Source organism: Hoplias malabaricus, chromosome 8 (genome assembly GCF_029633855.1).
Source record: "Hoplias malabaricus isolate fHopMal1 chromosome 8, fHopMal1.hap1, whole genome shotgun sequence".
NCBI lineage: Eukaryota > Metazoa > Chordata > Actinopteri > Characiformes > Erythrinidae > Hoplias > Hoplias malabaricus.
In genome coordinates this window covers 22,471,115-22,487,464 of record NC_089807.1, presented here as the reverse complement: position 1 = coordinate 22,487,464, position 16,350 = coordinate 22,471,115, and the positions used below count along the sequence as shown (strand labels likewise).

General features: G+C 46.1%; 6 non-coding genes across 6 annotated transcripts; all 6 read left to right on the top strand.

The window, feature by feature from the left end:
• Positions 1–7,767: 7,767 nt before the first annotated feature.
• Positions 7,768–7,854, top strand: trnay-gua (transfer RNA tyrosine (anticodon GUA)). The gene is given in 2 exon segments: positions 7,768–7,804; positions 7,819–7,854. It is a non-coding gene; the product is annotated as a tRNA-Tyr (tRNA).
• A 597-nt stretch (positions 7,855–8,451) lies between these two features.
• On the top strand, positions 8,452–8,538 carry trnay-gua (transfer RNA tyrosine (anticodon GUA)). The gene is given in 2 exon segments: positions 8,452–8,488; positions 8,503–8,538. It is a non-coding gene; the product is annotated as a tRNA-Tyr (tRNA).
• Positions 8,539–9,134: 596 nt separating this feature from the next.
• Positions 9,135–9,221, top strand: trnay-gua (transfer RNA tyrosine (anticodon GUA)). The gene is given in 2 exon segments: positions 9,135–9,171; positions 9,186–9,221. It is a non-coding gene; the product is annotated as a tRNA-Tyr (tRNA).
• A 2,652-nt stretch (positions 9,222–11,873) lies between these two features.
• trnay-gua (transfer RNA tyrosine (anticodon GUA)) lies at positions 11,874–11,960 on the top strand. Its single transcript is given in 2 exon segments — positions 11,874–11,910; positions 11,925–11,960. It is a non-coding gene; the product is annotated as a tRNA-Tyr (tRNA).
• Positions 11,961–12,555: 595 nt separating this feature from the next.
• Positions 12,556–12,642, top strand: trnay-gua (transfer RNA tyrosine (anticodon GUA)). Its single transcript is given in 2 exon segments — positions 12,556–12,592; positions 12,607–12,642. It is a non-coding gene; the product is annotated as a tRNA-Tyr (tRNA).
• A 1,964-nt stretch (positions 12,643–14,606) lies between these two features.
• Positions 14,607–14,693, top strand: trnay-gua (transfer RNA tyrosine (anticodon GUA)). The gene is given in 2 exon segments: positions 14,607–14,643; positions 14,658–14,693. It is a non-coding gene; the product is annotated as a tRNA-Tyr (tRNA).
• Positions 14,694–16,350: the final 1,657 nt, after the last annotated feature.

The following is a 16,350-nucleotide window of genomic DNA, read 5'->3' as shown; positions in this document are numbered from 1 at the left end:
TATACATCCGTGTTACAGAGATATTTAACCATCGCTAAACATGGTGATATGGAGACCAATACTTTAACATTGTCATTGCCGCATGCGGATACTGTTAATAAGGAAATAAATGTTGTCGATCAGACTGGTAACAAACATTCCATACTCGATGATGTTCTTAGAAATGTATCTTCGCGAAGCAGACAGAATGTTCAGTATGTTTTAGATACAATGTCTAAATCAAAAGATGTGTCTTCCTGGAATGAATTAGGAGAATTTGTCTTAAATGGACGTACGATCCCAGGGTCACATATTCTGGACTTGGTGAAAAGCATCACCGCCGCACACCGTGTTAGCGATGATCGTAGACCTCAGGGGTGGAGCGAGTTTCTAGAGGCTTTTGCTGTTTTAAACATCCCTCTTTCTACCATACCAAATAAGTTTGTCAGACAAAAAATTAATTTGTTAAAAAATAAAAAGTCTGCTGATTATGCTACACCAGTGAAAGACACTTTGCAATCGCCTGTTAAGAGTGTTGAACACCCCAGATTTCACTCCCCCGTTTTAGACAGAAGTGTTTGGTTAAACTTCTAATTGTTATATATTTTATTTTTATTTTATTTGATGTGTGTGTGATTGTGTTGTTTAATTGATTGTTCTGAATATTTTTCACATTGTTTGAAAACTGTCATTTGTTGTTTTATTATTGTTACATGTATATTTGTAAATAAACGAACCAGAGTTGAAAATCTTTTTTGAAAATCAGTGTTTTTATTCGTCAGCTTTACACTACACAGGGTTATACAATAAACATCTCTCCTTTTTGAACATGTTGTATACAAATAAACGACCTGTTCTTACAAACACACGGATACAAATGTTTCACAAAGGCTGAAACCATATTGTCATTTTTAGTTAAATTAAAACCATATTTTGACATCACTTCTTCATAATTACACAGTCTAACCATGTGGTATAGAAAAAACACACAATGTTGACCGCATGTAGTTGATGTAAAATCTTGAACTTGTCTGGTAGAATACCTCAAAGTCGTGCATGTTGTTTTAAGGAAATCACTAATAATTTTAGGGAACTTGTCATAGGTAGGTGCATTTCCAAAACTGTCAAAAAAACACCCGACACGGTCTTCACTTATGTAGATAGCAAGCCAATGTTCGCCAGGAAGATCAGATGAGTGTGTATTGACAATAGCCGTCACAGGTAATTTCCATATACCATTTGTTGGTAATTGGTCACATGCTAACACACCGAGAAAATGTGTGTTAACAGCCACTTTGTCCATTACAGCAGACAGCTCCAACGTATTCATTAGTAATAATCCACTAAAACTTGTCTTCGGTTAGAGATTTCAATGATGCTGTCAAAAACAGCATACACAACCAAATTTACAGTATGCGGGAGCGGCTGTCTGAAACGGACCTCCAGTCTAATATTACCTGATTTGACCAAAGACACGTGTTGACCGCATTCTTCATCAGGTGTGAGGTTAAACGCATACAGAGTGTAGCCCTGTAGGAAATCCTGCCTATCAATTGGCAATGCCTGGTTTTTCAGATGTCTTCCAGATGCAAGCGCTAACTGGAAGAATTCGCGCACGGCGGAACCAGTGTGGAAATCGGGTTGGTGTGGTTTGGCTGGAAATTGTTGGCCGTCTAAATAGACCGCAAGAAACTCCAAGTTGTAATGTTTAAACGCGAAGGGGTTTTTATTATACGCGCCTGTGAATGCATCATTATCAACCATGGCTATTATCATAGACTTGGGTAGAGTCCCCAAGAACAAATTTTCTTGGTTAGAAACACGTGTTCCAGCGGGTATGGAAAAGTTTTTTAGACACACTCTGTCAATGGGGTATTTAGCCGTTGTTGACAACAATGTCTGGGCATGACCCAACCTTACAGCTGGTGACACAGATACTTTTTTGACAAATAACGATGCAGAGAGAATATTCACTTTGTATGCTAACGCGTCATGCCGCATTAGACAGAAATCATCCTTATTACGTGTCATGCGAATTTTTATATCAACACCGTTAAGCATCAATTTCTCCTGAAAAAATATGTCGCTATGAATCGGGGTCAGCAGTTCTACCACATTACTAGCGTTTGTAAATGCGGCCCTCTTTGCCAAACCGCGATTGTTCCTTGCGGGGTTTGTTTCATCCATATGCCCTGCAGTGTCCAGATAAAAGAGGCCTGCAGAGAAGACAGTTTCCAGGGTGTCCCGACCATAGTTGGCAAGACATTCTATCATGCTACGGTATGGGTAGGTACTTGAACTCTGTGATACCAGCCTGTCTCCTAAGGACACGTCGACCTGTGAAAATATTGTGGCTCCAGGATAGTTTATCAACCCCACAGCGGCTCCGTCATCAATGTCGCTTCCGTCAGATTTTGTGATTTTAAGACGAAGGTATAATAGTGTGTTATTTAGATCCATATAATCTTCACCATGGCCGGCTATGAAAAACTCCAGTGGGGCAGTGTCGGATATTGCTGACAGCGGCGGAATTTCGACATAAGTGTTTTTCTCAATAGCGGTTTGTGTTAAAGGTACTGTAAACAAGTCCAGTTCTGATTTAATACACTCCTCAGACATGCGATGAAGTAGAGCCATGATCAGAAAATGGTTTTAATAGGTTTCCTACAGGTCGAGGTTGTTGTCAGCTTCCCCTTACGCTTTCTTTTTGACACTATGTGTTTTTTCATCTCAAGCTTGGTTTTCTTAGCAGGACGGCCACGCCTCTTACCAGGGGGTCGTTTCACAGATTTTCGAGCCATCACCAACATACCCGACCCATCTTGATTGTGTGCCATCATACGCGTCAGACCGTTACTGACAACATCACTTACAATGTTTTTAGCAGCTGTTTTTAGATGTGGTTTGGCTATATTAAAACCCTTCTTGAACAACGGTATAGCCATTCTGAATAAATTTCTAAAAATCCCACCAAATCCCGCACCATACATTGTTGGGCTACCTGTATAGCCGGGCATGTGGCCTCCGGCCTGACTTTGATAGTAAGAAACGTAACGTTCAGGATCCATGGCCTGTCTGTTGAAAGATTCCATTTTCAAAACCTAATTCCTTGTTTTACAGGTCTAAAGTGTAGCTTTACAACCACTTTCCCATAAGAAAAATTTACGTGCTGGTTCTGATCGGTTTTCACTTCTATAGCGATATCGTTTATCTGTGATTTTGTTGTCGACACGTAGTGTGGCTTACTGTATCTAACTGTGACAATATCATGGTTGTTCCCTGATATATGTACACATCTTAACAGAGGTACAAAACTGTCACCAATTAATTGGTAATCAACAATGTCTGTGTAAACAAACATTGAGTAGAAACCACCATAGATGTCGACAGGGTGTGGCGCGTACTCTTTTTGTACGACATCCGGGTCATTTGTTTTAACTACACACTCTAGTATCACACCCGGTTTAAAACCCAAGATGATGGCTAGTTTACCATTAAATATCAAACCGATATCAGATAACGTCTTAATAAATAACCTGTGACTTATTTGGTCATAAACAAGACCTATTGAATGGTCTGCTAGATGGATATTAATCTCAGCAACTAATGCCGGTATATGGTTATAATACCCTGTAGGTAGTGTTATTTGTGTTGTTTTGCCAGATTTTTTATCAATTACGCTAAATGTGGCATCTAGCTCACAAAAGGTTGTCCACGTTCGTGGGTATTGAAACTCTATCACCCCTACTTCCCAGTCACCTTTTAGATCGATTGGTTTCGCTAGTTTTGTTCTATAATTAGAAATTTGATTATCGGGGTATACCGACATAGACGAATTGCTCGGCAGTTTGACGCAAAAACCATTGTCCCCCATATTTGTCCTTTGATGTAAATGAACTAGTTCACAAAGTACAACACCTTTTAAGGCCTTTGTATGTCCACAACATCATTTTCAGGAACCCAGCTGTTAAATTTTGACGGCCAACCTAACCATTTCACTAAAACCATTGTTTTTTTACCCTGTTTTTTTTTATCCAAAATCTTTTCAACTTTGAATGCTTTTTCTGTAGACATGCGTATTTTTTGCAACTCTTCTTCATAGAAACGGCCGTGTATAATGTCACCGTCATAATCTTTCAATTTATAAACGGGTGGTTGTCGTCGGATACATTCTGATATAGTGAAAAACTCCTGTGTATAGTTCTCCTCATACCCCTTTGTAAACGGACCCCTGACTTTAGAAATACGCACAACGTCACCAGTCTTGTACTTAAATATGGTTTTCTTGTCTAATTTGTTTCTCACACCATACAGCGTTTTAAACACGCTAGATTCGTTTTCTTTCGTCACATCAGCTGGCTTGGTTTTGATACTACGGTGGTAACTATTATTGTAACCGCTCATAATATCTTGTAAAACATCAATGTACCTTTTGGAGTTTACAGCTGTTAGATAACGCCACATACGACTTTTTAGCGTTCTATTAAACCGCTCTATGACACTGGCTTTTAGCTCACTACCTGTAGCAAAATGTGTGATTTTGTTTTTTGATACTAAAATTTGAAAATGTTTGTTGAAAAACTCTTTACCCCTGTCAGTCTGTAACTTTTGAGGAACTCTGCCTTCTTCTAATATGTTCGCAAATGCCTTTGAGACTTCTATACCAGACTTATTTTTTAACAGTCGAGCCCACGCATATTTGCTGAACACGTCAATACATGTCAACATATATTTATATCCGTCATTTTCCCTAGAATACGCACTCATATCAACAAGATCAGCTTGGAATTGAGCGTCAATGCCATATACTATAACCCGGTTTCTTTTGTAATTATGTCGTATGGGTTTGTGGAGTGTGTATGCATCCTCTCCAGATAACCAGTCTGAAACCTGTTGATCAGACAGACACAATCCTGTATTCTCTAAAACACCCCGTTTCAAACGATTTTTACCACCTAATGAACCAGAATTAGACGGCGTGTAATATACCGTTCTCATAAGATTTGATGTGTCGATAGATGACATTGTTGAAAATAATGACCCCAGATTTGTTTGTTTGACTGTTTTATTCACAATGCATCGATGAAATTTAAAAAGTTTGCACACACATCTACATTTTTCTCAACTAGATATTCAACAAATGTTTCAATCACTTTACAAACATCAATTGGTTTCTTTGTTGAAAGTTTTATCACACAAATGTCTATTATATATGTACATAGACAAAGCACATAACCAATTTTTACCACATTTTCACTCTTAGGCATGAGAGACAGTAATTTACTAATAGTCACAAGGGTTGTTTCGTCAGAATCTATACATAACTGTGTCAAATGACACCAATCATGCGATGTTGATTTAACAATATTCATTTGGTTCTTGAAATTTTGTAAACGTTTAACATTGACATCATACACACTATTAATGAGTGTAAAATCATCCACACTATCGTCAATACATTTATACAACAAACGTGTCAATTCGCAGTTCACACGGTGTTTCAGCACACGCTTTGACAGACTTTGGTGTCCGCAAACTATACCCATTTTCACTTAAACAGCTCTGCAAGTCTTTGAATCACCTTCCCAACAGTCAACGGCATCGCTGACAAACTGTTCAGAGGTTTGATCAATCAGACTTTCTCTTAGTTCCTGCAGCTTTTCCACAATGTACGGCTCGCATTGTAATTCACAGACGACTGTTTCAACACATCCTTGAATTTTTAGAAGGGGTAGTTCTATTCCAAAACACTTTAGAAGCCCAGCTATGGCATGTTTTAAGGCGGGCGTGAACAATGTCCTTGCTATATCTTTATAGTATTTTTCAAAAAAGAAGATATCAGGTTCAAACAGACACGAATGTCGAAGTTGACTAGGGTGATCCACTTCACAACCAAGACATGTTTCCTTCAGCTTGTTGTTTATGATGTGTTGTAGGATTACAACGACAGTGGACTTTATCAGTTTTAGCGCCGTAGAGCTTACTTGCCCGTCCACCACATCAATCGGAGCAGATATAGCGTTGTCTTCAGGAGCTTCAGCGATTGTCAGTTGTCTAGCCATCAACGTTGCCAAATCATCCACCGGGTCTTGTCGAAAAACATGCGGGTTCGCAATGTCCACACAACTGAGATCATCACCATATTGACCCAACAAACTGTTGTCTGATACCGCTTTGGCAACCGCCGTCGATTCACCATAGCTGTAGTTTACAAGCCCATGACCCGTGTCAATCGGCGTATATTCAATGTCCGACAGTCGATAATTTTCACACCACATAGGTCCACGGGTGTCGGGATGGTCTGCTGGAAGAATGTCCTCAAACATGATGGCTTGCGTGTTGTTCGTGTCTTGACTTCGTGTGGTTTCAGTGTCGGCTTATGTTTCTTTTAACAGACATCACTGGAAGGCGTTGATCCACTTTTGACCATCCCACAAACGTCATAAGCCCGAGAATCAAACAGGTTAATTTTAACATCCCTAAAATATTCGCGAGGGCTGCTACCAAATGCTTTACCACGCCGTTTCTTCCTTGGCGCAAAAGCAACGTTGGTTTCAGAACTAATAGTTGGTGTAACTGCAGATTCTCTTAAAAGAGACTGATTTACACACACTGTAGACATTTTAAAAAGCGTTTAGCCATAGAAATCCACCAGGGTCATTTTAAATAACACATGCAAGCACAACCCACCCCAAACATGTTGGGGGGTGTGAGGGTGTCAGGGGGTGGGGTGTAGGTGTGAGGGGAAGCCCATATAAGGACATCCTGTACTGACCTGTCACCTGGGTCATAAATCAGGGGTCATAAATCAAGGGGTCATAAATCATTCACAGAGGTGTTTGACAGAAGGTGTAGGATATATACTACTCACACACTTCCCTGACCGGGAAACGAACCCGGCCGCAGCGGTGAGAGCGCCGAATCCTAGCCACTAGACCACCAGGGCCACCGTTTTCAGCTACGTCTGAAAGGAAGGAGATAGGATTAAGTTCAGGGGCTAGGGCTAGGCTTTTGCCGGATGTACTCGCTCTACAATCATAGGAGTGCATGAGAGTCTGTCCTAAACGCACTTGTCAGTTTTCAGTCCGACCCCTTAGCATAGCACCTTCGATAGCTCAGTTGGTAGAGCATAGGACTGTAGTTGTTAATAAGGCGATCCTTAGGTCGCTGGTTCAAATCCGGCTCAAAGGAAACTTTTCTTTTCCCTCGCGCCACTGCGGGATATCATGGCCAGGTGCCTGCCTGCAGATGCACTGGCATGCCCGAGTGCAATATGCTGAAGGCAGTGACGGATCATTTACACTGTTCCATTCAAATTTCTCAAACTTTATCTTGCCTCCCTAAAAGACTTGCAGACTTGAAAACATAAAGCCACGCTGGTGTGGGTGTGTGGAGGTGGTGAATGAGGCAGCAACGTGTCGTTTAGAAGTTTGGCAAAAAAGGAAGTAGCAGAAGGAGGACGCTTTACATTCCTTCAACCTACACAGCCCAGCATGTGGGTGGGGGGGGGGGACCTTCCAGAGTCTTGTAGTGGACTTGGTGTGCAAGAAAGCACACACTTCCCTGACCGGGAATCGAACCCGGCCGCAGCGGTGAGAGCGCCGAATCCTAGCCACTAGACCACCAGGGCCAACGTTTTCAGCTACGTCTGAAAGGAAGGAGATAGGATTAAGTTCAGGGGCTAGGGCAAGGCTTTTGCCGGATGTACTCGCTCTACAATCATAGGAGTGCATGAGACTCTGTCCTAAACGCACTTGTCAGTTTTCAGTCCGACCCCTTAGCATAGCACCTTCGATAGCTCAGTTGGTAGAGCGGAGGACTGTAGTTGTTAATAAGGCGATCCTTAGGTCGCTGGTTCAAATCCGGCTCGAAGGAGACTTTTCTTTTCCCTCGCGCCACTGCGGGATATCATGGCCAGGTGCCTGCCTGCAGATGCACTGGCATGCCAGAGTGCAATATGCTGAAGGCAGTGACGGATCATTTACATTGTTCCATTCAAATTTCTCAAACTTTATCTTGCCTCCCTAAAAGACTTGCAGACTTGAAAACATAAAGCCACGCTGGTGTGGGTGTGTGGAGGTGGTGAATGAGGCAGGAACGTGTCGTTTAGAAGTTTGGCAAAAAAGGAAGTAGCAGAAGGAGGACGCTTTACATTCCTTCAACCTACACAGCCCAGCATGTGGGTGGGGGGGGGGGACCTTCCAGAGTCTTGTAGTGGACTTGGTGTGCAAGAAAGCACACACTTCCCTGACCTGGAATCGAACCCGACCGCAGCGGTGAGAGCGCCGAATCCTAGCCACTAGACCACCAGGGCCAACGTTTTCAGCTACGTCTGAAAGGAAGGAGATAGGATTAAGTTCAGGGGCTAGGGCAAGGCTTTTGCCGGATGTACTCGCTCTACAATCATAGGAGTGCATGAGACTCTGTCCTAAACGCACTTGTGAGTTTTCAGTCCGACCCTTTAGCATACCACCTTCGATAGCTCAGTTGGTAGAGCGGAGGACTGTAGTTGTTATAAAGGCGATCCTTAGGTCGCTGGTTCAAATCCAGCTCGAAGGAAACTTTTCTTTTCCCTCGCGCCACTGCGGGATATCATGGCCAGGTGCCTGCCTGCAGATGCACTGGCATGCCAGAGTGCAATATGCTGAAGGCAGTGACGGATCATTTACATTGTTCCATTCAAATTTCTCAAACTTTATCTTGCCTCCCTAAAAGACTTGCAGACTTGAAAACATAAAGCCACGCTGGTGTGGGTGTGTGGAGGTGGTGAATGAGGCAGCAACGTGTCGTTTAGAAGTTTGGCAAAAAAGGAAGTAGCAGAAGGAGGACGCTTTACATTCCTTCAACCTACACAGCCCAGCATGTGGGTGGGGGGGGGGACCTTCCAGAGTCTTGTAGTGGACTTGGTGTGCAAGAAAGCACACACCTCCCTGACCGGGAATCGAACCCGGCCGCAGCGGTGAGAGCGCCGAATCCTAGCCACTAGACCACCAGGGCCAACGTTTTCAGCTACGTCTGAAAGGAAGGAGATAGGATTAAGTTCAGGGGCTAGGGCAAGGCTTTTGCCGGATGTACTCGCTCTACAATCATAGGAGTGCATGAGACTCTGTCCTAAACGCACTTGTCAGTTTTCAGTCCGACCCCTTAGCATAGCACCTTCGATAGCTCAGTTGGTAGAGCGGAGGACTGTAGTTGTTAATAAGGCGATCCTTAGGTCGCTGGTTCAAATCCGGCTCGAAGGAGACTTTTCTTTTCCCTCGCGCCACTGCGGGATATCATGGCCAGGTGCCTGCCTGCAGATGCACTGGCATGCCAGAGTGCAATATGCTGAAGGCAGTGACGGATCATTTACATTGTTCCATTCAAATTTCTCAAACTTTATCTTGCCTCCCTAAAAGACTTGCAGACTTGAAAACATAAAGCCACGCTGGTGTGGGTGTGTGGAGGTGGTGAATGAGGCAGCAACGTGTCGTTTAGAAGTTTGGCAAAAAAGGAAGTAGCAGAAGGAGGACGCTTTACATTCCTTCAACCTACACAGCCCAGCATGTGGGTGGGGGGGGGGGGACCTTCCAGAGTCTTGTGGTGGACTTGGTGTGCAAGAAAGCACACACTTCCCTGACCGGGAATCGAACCCGGCCGCAGCGGTGAGAGCGCCGAATCCTAGCCACTAGACCACCAGGGCCAACGTTTTCAGCTACGTCTGAAAGGAAGGAGATAGGATTAAGTTCAGGGGCTAGGGCAAGGCTTTTGCCGGATGTACTCGCTCTACAATCATAGGAGTGCATGAGACTCTGTCCTAAACGCACTTGTCAGTTTTCAGTCCGACCCTTTAGCATACCACCTTCGATAGCTCAGTTGGTAGAGTGGAGGACTGTAGTTGTTATAAAGGTGATCCTTAGGTCACTGGTTCAAATCCAGCTCGAAGGAAACTTTTCTTTTCCCTCGTGCCACTGCGGGATATCATGGCCAGGTGCCTGCCTGCAGATGCACTGGCATGCCAGAGTGCAATATGCTGAAGGCAGTGACGGATCATTTACATTGTTCCATTCAAATTTCTCAAACTTTATCTTGCCTCCCTAAAAGACTTGCAGACTTGAAAACATAAAGCCACGCTGGTGTGGGTGTGTGGAGGTGGTGAATGAGGCAGCAACGTGTCGTTTAGAAGTTTGGCAAAAAAGGAAGTAGCAGAAGGAGGACGCTTTACATTCCTTCAACCTACACAGCCCAGCATGTGGGTGGGGGGGGGGGGACCTTCCAGAGTCTTGTGGTGGACTTGGTGTGCAAGAAAGCACACACTTCCCTGACCGGGAATCGAACCCGGCCGCAGCGGTGAGAGCGCCGAATCCTAGCCACTAGACCACCAGGGCCAACGTTTTCAGCTACGTCTGAAAGGAAGGAGATAGGATTAAGTTCAGGGGCTAGGGCAAGGCTTTTGCCGGATGTACTCGCTCTACAATCATAGGAGTGCATGAGACTCTGTCCTAAACGCACTTGTCAGTTTTCAGTCCGACCCTTTAGCATACCACCTTCGATAGCTCAGTTGGTAGAGTGGAGGACTGTAGTTGTTATAAAGGTGATCCTTAGGTCACTGGTTCAAATCCAGCTCGAAGGAAACTTTTCTTTTCCCTCGTGCCACTGCGGGATATCATGGCCAGGTGCCTGCCTGCAGATGCACTGGCATGCCAGAGTGCAATATGCTGAAGGCAGTGACGGATCATTTACATTGTTCCATTCAAATTTCTCAAACTTTATCTTGCCTCCCTAAAAGACTTGCAGACTTGAAAACATAAAGCCACGCTGGTGTGGGTGTGTGGAGGTGGTGAATGAGGCAGGAACGTGTCGTTTAGAAGTTTGGCAAAAAAGGAAGTAGCAGAAGGAGGACGCTTTACATTCCTTCAACCTACACAGCCCAGCATGTGGGTGGGGGGGGGGGACCTTCCAGAGTCTTGTAGTGGACTTGGTGTGCAAGAAAGCACACACTTCCCTGACCTGGAATCGAACCCGACCGCAGCGGTGAGAGCGCCGAATCCTAGCCACTAGACCACCAGGGCCACCGTTTTCAGCTACGTCTGAAAGGAAGGAGATAGGATTAAGTTCAGGGGCTAGGGCAAGGCTTTTGCCGGATGTACTCGCTCTACAATCATAGGAGTGCATGAGACTCTGTCCTAAACGCACTTGTGAGTTTTCAGTCCGACCCTTTAGCATACCACCTTCGATAGCTCAGTTGGTAGAGCGGAGGACTGTAGTTGTTAATAAGGTGATCCTTAGGTCGCTGGTTCAAATCTGGCTCGAAGGAGACTTTTCTTTTCCCTCGCGCCACTGCGGGATATCATGGCCAGGTGCCTGCCTGCAGATGCACTGGCATGCCAGAGTGCAATATGCTGAAGGCAGTGACGGATCATTTACATTGTTCCATTCAAATTTCTCAAACTTTATCTTGCCTCCCTAAAAGACTTGCAGACTTGAAAACATAAAGCCACGCTGGTGTGGGTGTGTGGAGGTGGTGAATGAGGCAGGAACGTGTCGTTTAGAAGTTTGGCAAAAAAGGAAGTAGCAGAAGGAGGACGCTTTACATTCCTTCAACCTACACAGCCCAGCATGTGGGTGGGGGGGGGGGGACCTTCCAGAGTCTTGTAGTGGACTTGGTGTGCAAGAAAGCACACACTTCCCTGACCTGGAATCGAACCCGACCGCAGCGGTGAGAGCGCCGAATCCTAGCCACTAGACCACCAGGGCCAACGTTTTCAGCTACGTCTGAAAGGAAGGAGATAGGATTAAGTTCAGGGGCTAGGGCAAGGCTTTTGCCGGATGTACTCGCTCTACAATCATAGGAGTGCATGAGACTCTGTCCTAAACGCACTTGTGAGTTTTCAGTCCGACCCTTTAGCATACCACCTTCGATAGCTCAGTTGGTAGAGCGGAGGACTGTAGTTGTTATAAAGGCGATCCTTAGGTCGCTGGTTCAAATCCAGCTCGAAGGAAACTTTTCTTTTCCCTCGCGCCACTGCGGGATATCATGGCCAGGTGCCTGCCTGCAGATGCACTGGCATGCCAGAGTGCAATATGCTGAAGGCAGTGACGGATCATTTACATTGTTCCATTCAAATTTCTCAAACTTTATCTTGCCTCCCTAAAAGACTTGCAGACTTGAAAACATAAAGCCACGCTGGTGTGGGTGTGTGGAGGTGGTGAATGAGGCAGCAACGTGTCGTTTAGAAGTTTGGCAAAAAAGGAAGTAGCAGAAGGAGGACGCTTTACATTCCTTCAACCTACACAGCCCAGCATGTGGGTGGGGGGGGGACCTTCCAGAGTCTTGTAGTGGACTTGGTGTGCAAGAAAGCACACACTTCCCTGACCGGGAATCGAACCCGGCCGCAGCGGTGAGAGCGCCGAATCCTAGCCACTAGACCACCAGGGCCAACGTTTTCAGCTACGTCTGAAAGGAAGGAGATAGGATTAAGTTCAGGGGCTAGGGCAAGGCTTTTGCCGGATGTACTCGCTCTACAATCATAGGAGTGCATGAGACTCTGTCCTAAACGCACTTGTCAGTTTTCAGTCCGACCCCTTAGCATAGCACCTTCGATAGCTCAGTTGGTAGAGCGGAGGACTGTAGTTGTTAATAAGGCGATCCTTAGGTCGCTGGTTCAAATCCGGCTCGAAGGAGACTTTTCTTTTCCCTCGCGCCACTGCGGGATATCATGGCCAGGTGCCTGCCTGCAGATGCACTGGCATGCCAGAGTGCAATATGCTGAAGGCAGTGACGGATCATTTACATTGTTCCATTCAAATTTCTCAAACTTTATCTTGCCTCCCTAAAAGACTTGCAGACTTGAAAACATAAAGCCACGCTGGTGTGGGTGTGTGGAGGTGGTGAATGAGGCAGCAACGTGTCGTTTAGAAGTTTGGCAAAAAAGGAAGTAGCAGAAGGAGGACGCTTTACATTCCTTCAACCTACACAGCCCAGCATGTGGGTGGGGGGGGGGACCTTCCAGAGTCTTGTAGTGGACTTGGTGTGCAAGAAAGCACACACTTCCCTGACCGGGAATCGAACCCGGCCGCAGCGGTGAGAGCGCCAAATCCTAGCCACTAGACCACCAGGGCCAACGTTTTCAGCTACGTCTGAAAGGAAGGAGATAGGATTAAGTTCAGGGGCTAGGGCAAGGCTTTTGCCGGATGTACTCGCTCTACAATCATAGGAGTGCATGAGACTCTGTCCTAAACGCACTTGTCAGTTTTCAGTCCGACCCCTTAGCATAGCACCTTCGATAGCTCAGTTGGTAGAGCGGAGGACTGTAGTTGTTAATAAGGCAATCCTTAGGTCGCTGGTTCAAATCCGGCTCAAAGGAAACTTTTCTTTTCCCTCGCGCCACTGCGGGATATCATGGCCAGGTGCCTGCCTGCAGATGCACTGGCATGCCAGAGTGCAATATGCTGAAGGCAGTGACGGATCATTTACATTGTTCCATTCAAATTTCTCAAACTTTATCTTGCCTCCCTAAAAGACTTGCAGACTTGAAAACATAAAGCCACGCTGGTGTGGGTGTGTGGAGGTGGTGAATGAGGCAGCAACGTGTCGTTTAGAAGTTTGGCAAAAAAGGAAGTAGCAGAAGGAGGACGCTTTACATTCCTTCAACCTACACAGCCCAGCATGTGGGTGGGGGGGGGGGGACCTTCCAGAGTCTTGTGGTGGACTTGGTGTGCAAGAAAGCACACACTTCCCTGACCGGGAATCGAACCCGGCCGCAGCGGTGAGAGCGCCGAATCCTAGCCACTAGACCACCAGGGCCAACGTTTTCAGCTACGTCTGAAAGGAAGGAGATAGGATTAAGTTCAGGGGCTAGGGCAAGGCTTTTGCCGGATGTACTCGCTCTACAATCATAGGAGTGCATGAGACTCTGTCCTAAACGCACTTGTCAGTTTTCAGTCCGACCCTTTAGCATACCACCTTCGATAGCTCAGTTGGTAGAGTGGAGGACTGTAGTTGTTATAAAGGTGATCCTTAGGTCACTGGTTCAAATCCAGCTCGAAGGAAACTTTTCTTTTCCCTCGTGCCACTGCGGGATATCATGGCCAGGTGCCTGCCTGCAGATGCACTGGCATGCCAGAGTGCAATATGCTGAAGGCAGTGACGGATCATTTACATTGTTCCATTCAAATTTCTCAAACTTTATCTTGCCTCCCTAAAAGACTTGCAGACTTGAAAACATAAAGCCACGCTGGTGTGGGTGTGTGGAGGTGGTGAATGAGGCAGCAACGTGTCGTTTAGAAGTTTGGCAAAAAAGGAAGTAGCAGAAGGAGGACGCTTTACATTCCTTCAACCTACACAGCCCAGCATGTGGGTGGGGGGGGGGACCTTCCAGAGTCTTGTAGTGGACTTGGTGTGCAAGAAAGCACACACTTCCCTGACCGGGAATCGAACCCGGCCGCAGCGGTGAGAGCGCCAAATCCTAGCCACTAGACCACCAGGGCCAACGTTTTCAGCTACGTCTGAAAGGAAGGAGATAGGATTAAGTTCAGGGGCTAGGGCAAGGCTTTTGCCGGATGTACTCGCTCTACAATCATAGGAGTGCATGAGACTCTGTCCTAAACGCACTTGTCAGTTTTCAGTCCGACCCCTTAGCATAGCACCTTCGATAGCTCAGTTGGTAGAGCGGAGGACTGTAGTTGTTAATAAGGCGATCCTTAGGTCGCTGGTTCAAATCCGGCTCGAAGGAGACTTTTCTTTTCCCTCGCGCCACTGCGGGATATCATGGCCAGGTGCCTGCCTGCAGATGCACTGGCATGCCAGAGTGCAATATGCTGAAGGCAGTGACGGATCATTTACATTGTTCCATTCAAATTTCTCAAACTTTATCTTGCCTCCCTAAAAGACTTGCAGACTTGAAAACATAAAGCCACGCTGGTGTGGGTGTGTGGAGGTGGTGAATGAGGCAGCAACGTGTCGTTTAGAAGTTTGGCAAAAAAGGAAGTAGCAGAAGGAGGACGCTTTACATTCCTTCAACCTACACAGCCCAGCATGTGGGTGGGGGGGGGGGGACCTTCCAGAGTCTTGTGGTGGACTTGGTGTGCAAGAAAGCACACACTTCCCTGACCGGGAATCGAACCCGGCCGCAGCGGTGAGAGCGCCGAATCCTAGCCACTAGACCACCAGGGCCAACGTTTTCAGCTACGTCTGAAAGGAAGGAGATAGGATTAAGTTCAGGGGCTAGGGCAAGGCTTTTGCCGGATGTACTCGCTCTACAATCATAGGAGTGCATGAGACTCTGTCCTAAACGCACTTGTCAGTTTTCAGTCCGACCCTTTAGCATACCACCTTCGATAGCTCAGTTGGTAGAGTGGAGGACTGTAGTTGTTATAAAGGTGATCCTTAGGTCACTGGTTCAAATCCAGCTCGAAGGAAACTTTTCTTTTCCCTCGTGCCACTGCGGGATATCATGGCCAGGTGCCTGCCTGCAGATGCACTGGCATGCCAGAGTGCAATATGCTGAAGGCAGTGACGGATCATTTACATTGTTCCATTCAAATTTCTCAAACTTTATCTTGCCTCCCTAAAAGACTTGCAGACTTGAAAACATAAAGCCACGCTGGTGTGGGTGTGTGGAGGTGGTGAATGAGGCAGGAACGTGTCGTTTAGAAGTTTGGCAAAAAAGGAAGTAGCAGAAGGAGGACGCTTTACATTCCTTCAACCTACACAGCCCAGCATGTGGGTGGGGGGGGGGACCTTCCAGAGTCTTGTAGTGGACTTGGTGTGCAAGAAAGCACACACTTCCCTGACCGGGAATCGAACCCGGCCGCAGCGGTGAGAGCGCCGAATCCTAGCCACTAGACCACCAGGGCCAACGTTTTCAGCTACGTCTGAAAGGAAGGAGATAGGATTAAGTTCAGGGGCTAGGGCAAGGCTTTTGCCGGATGTACTCGCTCTACAATCATAGGAGTGCATGAGACTCTGTCCTAAACGCACTTGTCAGTTTTCAGTCCGACCCTTTAGCATACCACCTTCGATAGCTCAGTTGGTAGAGTGGAGGACTGTAGTTGTTATAAAGGTGATCCTTAGGTCACTGGTTCAAATCCAGCTCGAAGGAAACTTTTCTTTTCCCTCGTGCCACTGCGGGATATCATGGCCAGGTGCCTGCCTGCAGATGCACTGGCATGCCAGAGTGCAATATGCTGAAGGCAGTGACGGATCATTTACATTGTTCCATTCAAATTTCTCAAACTTTATCTTGCCTCCCTAAAAGACTTGCAGACTTGAAAACATAAAGCCACGCTGGTGTGGGTGTGTGGAGGTGGTGAATGAGGCAGCAACGTGTCGTTTAGAAGTTTGGCAAAAAAGGAAGTAGCAGAAGGAGGACGCTTTACATTCCTTCAACC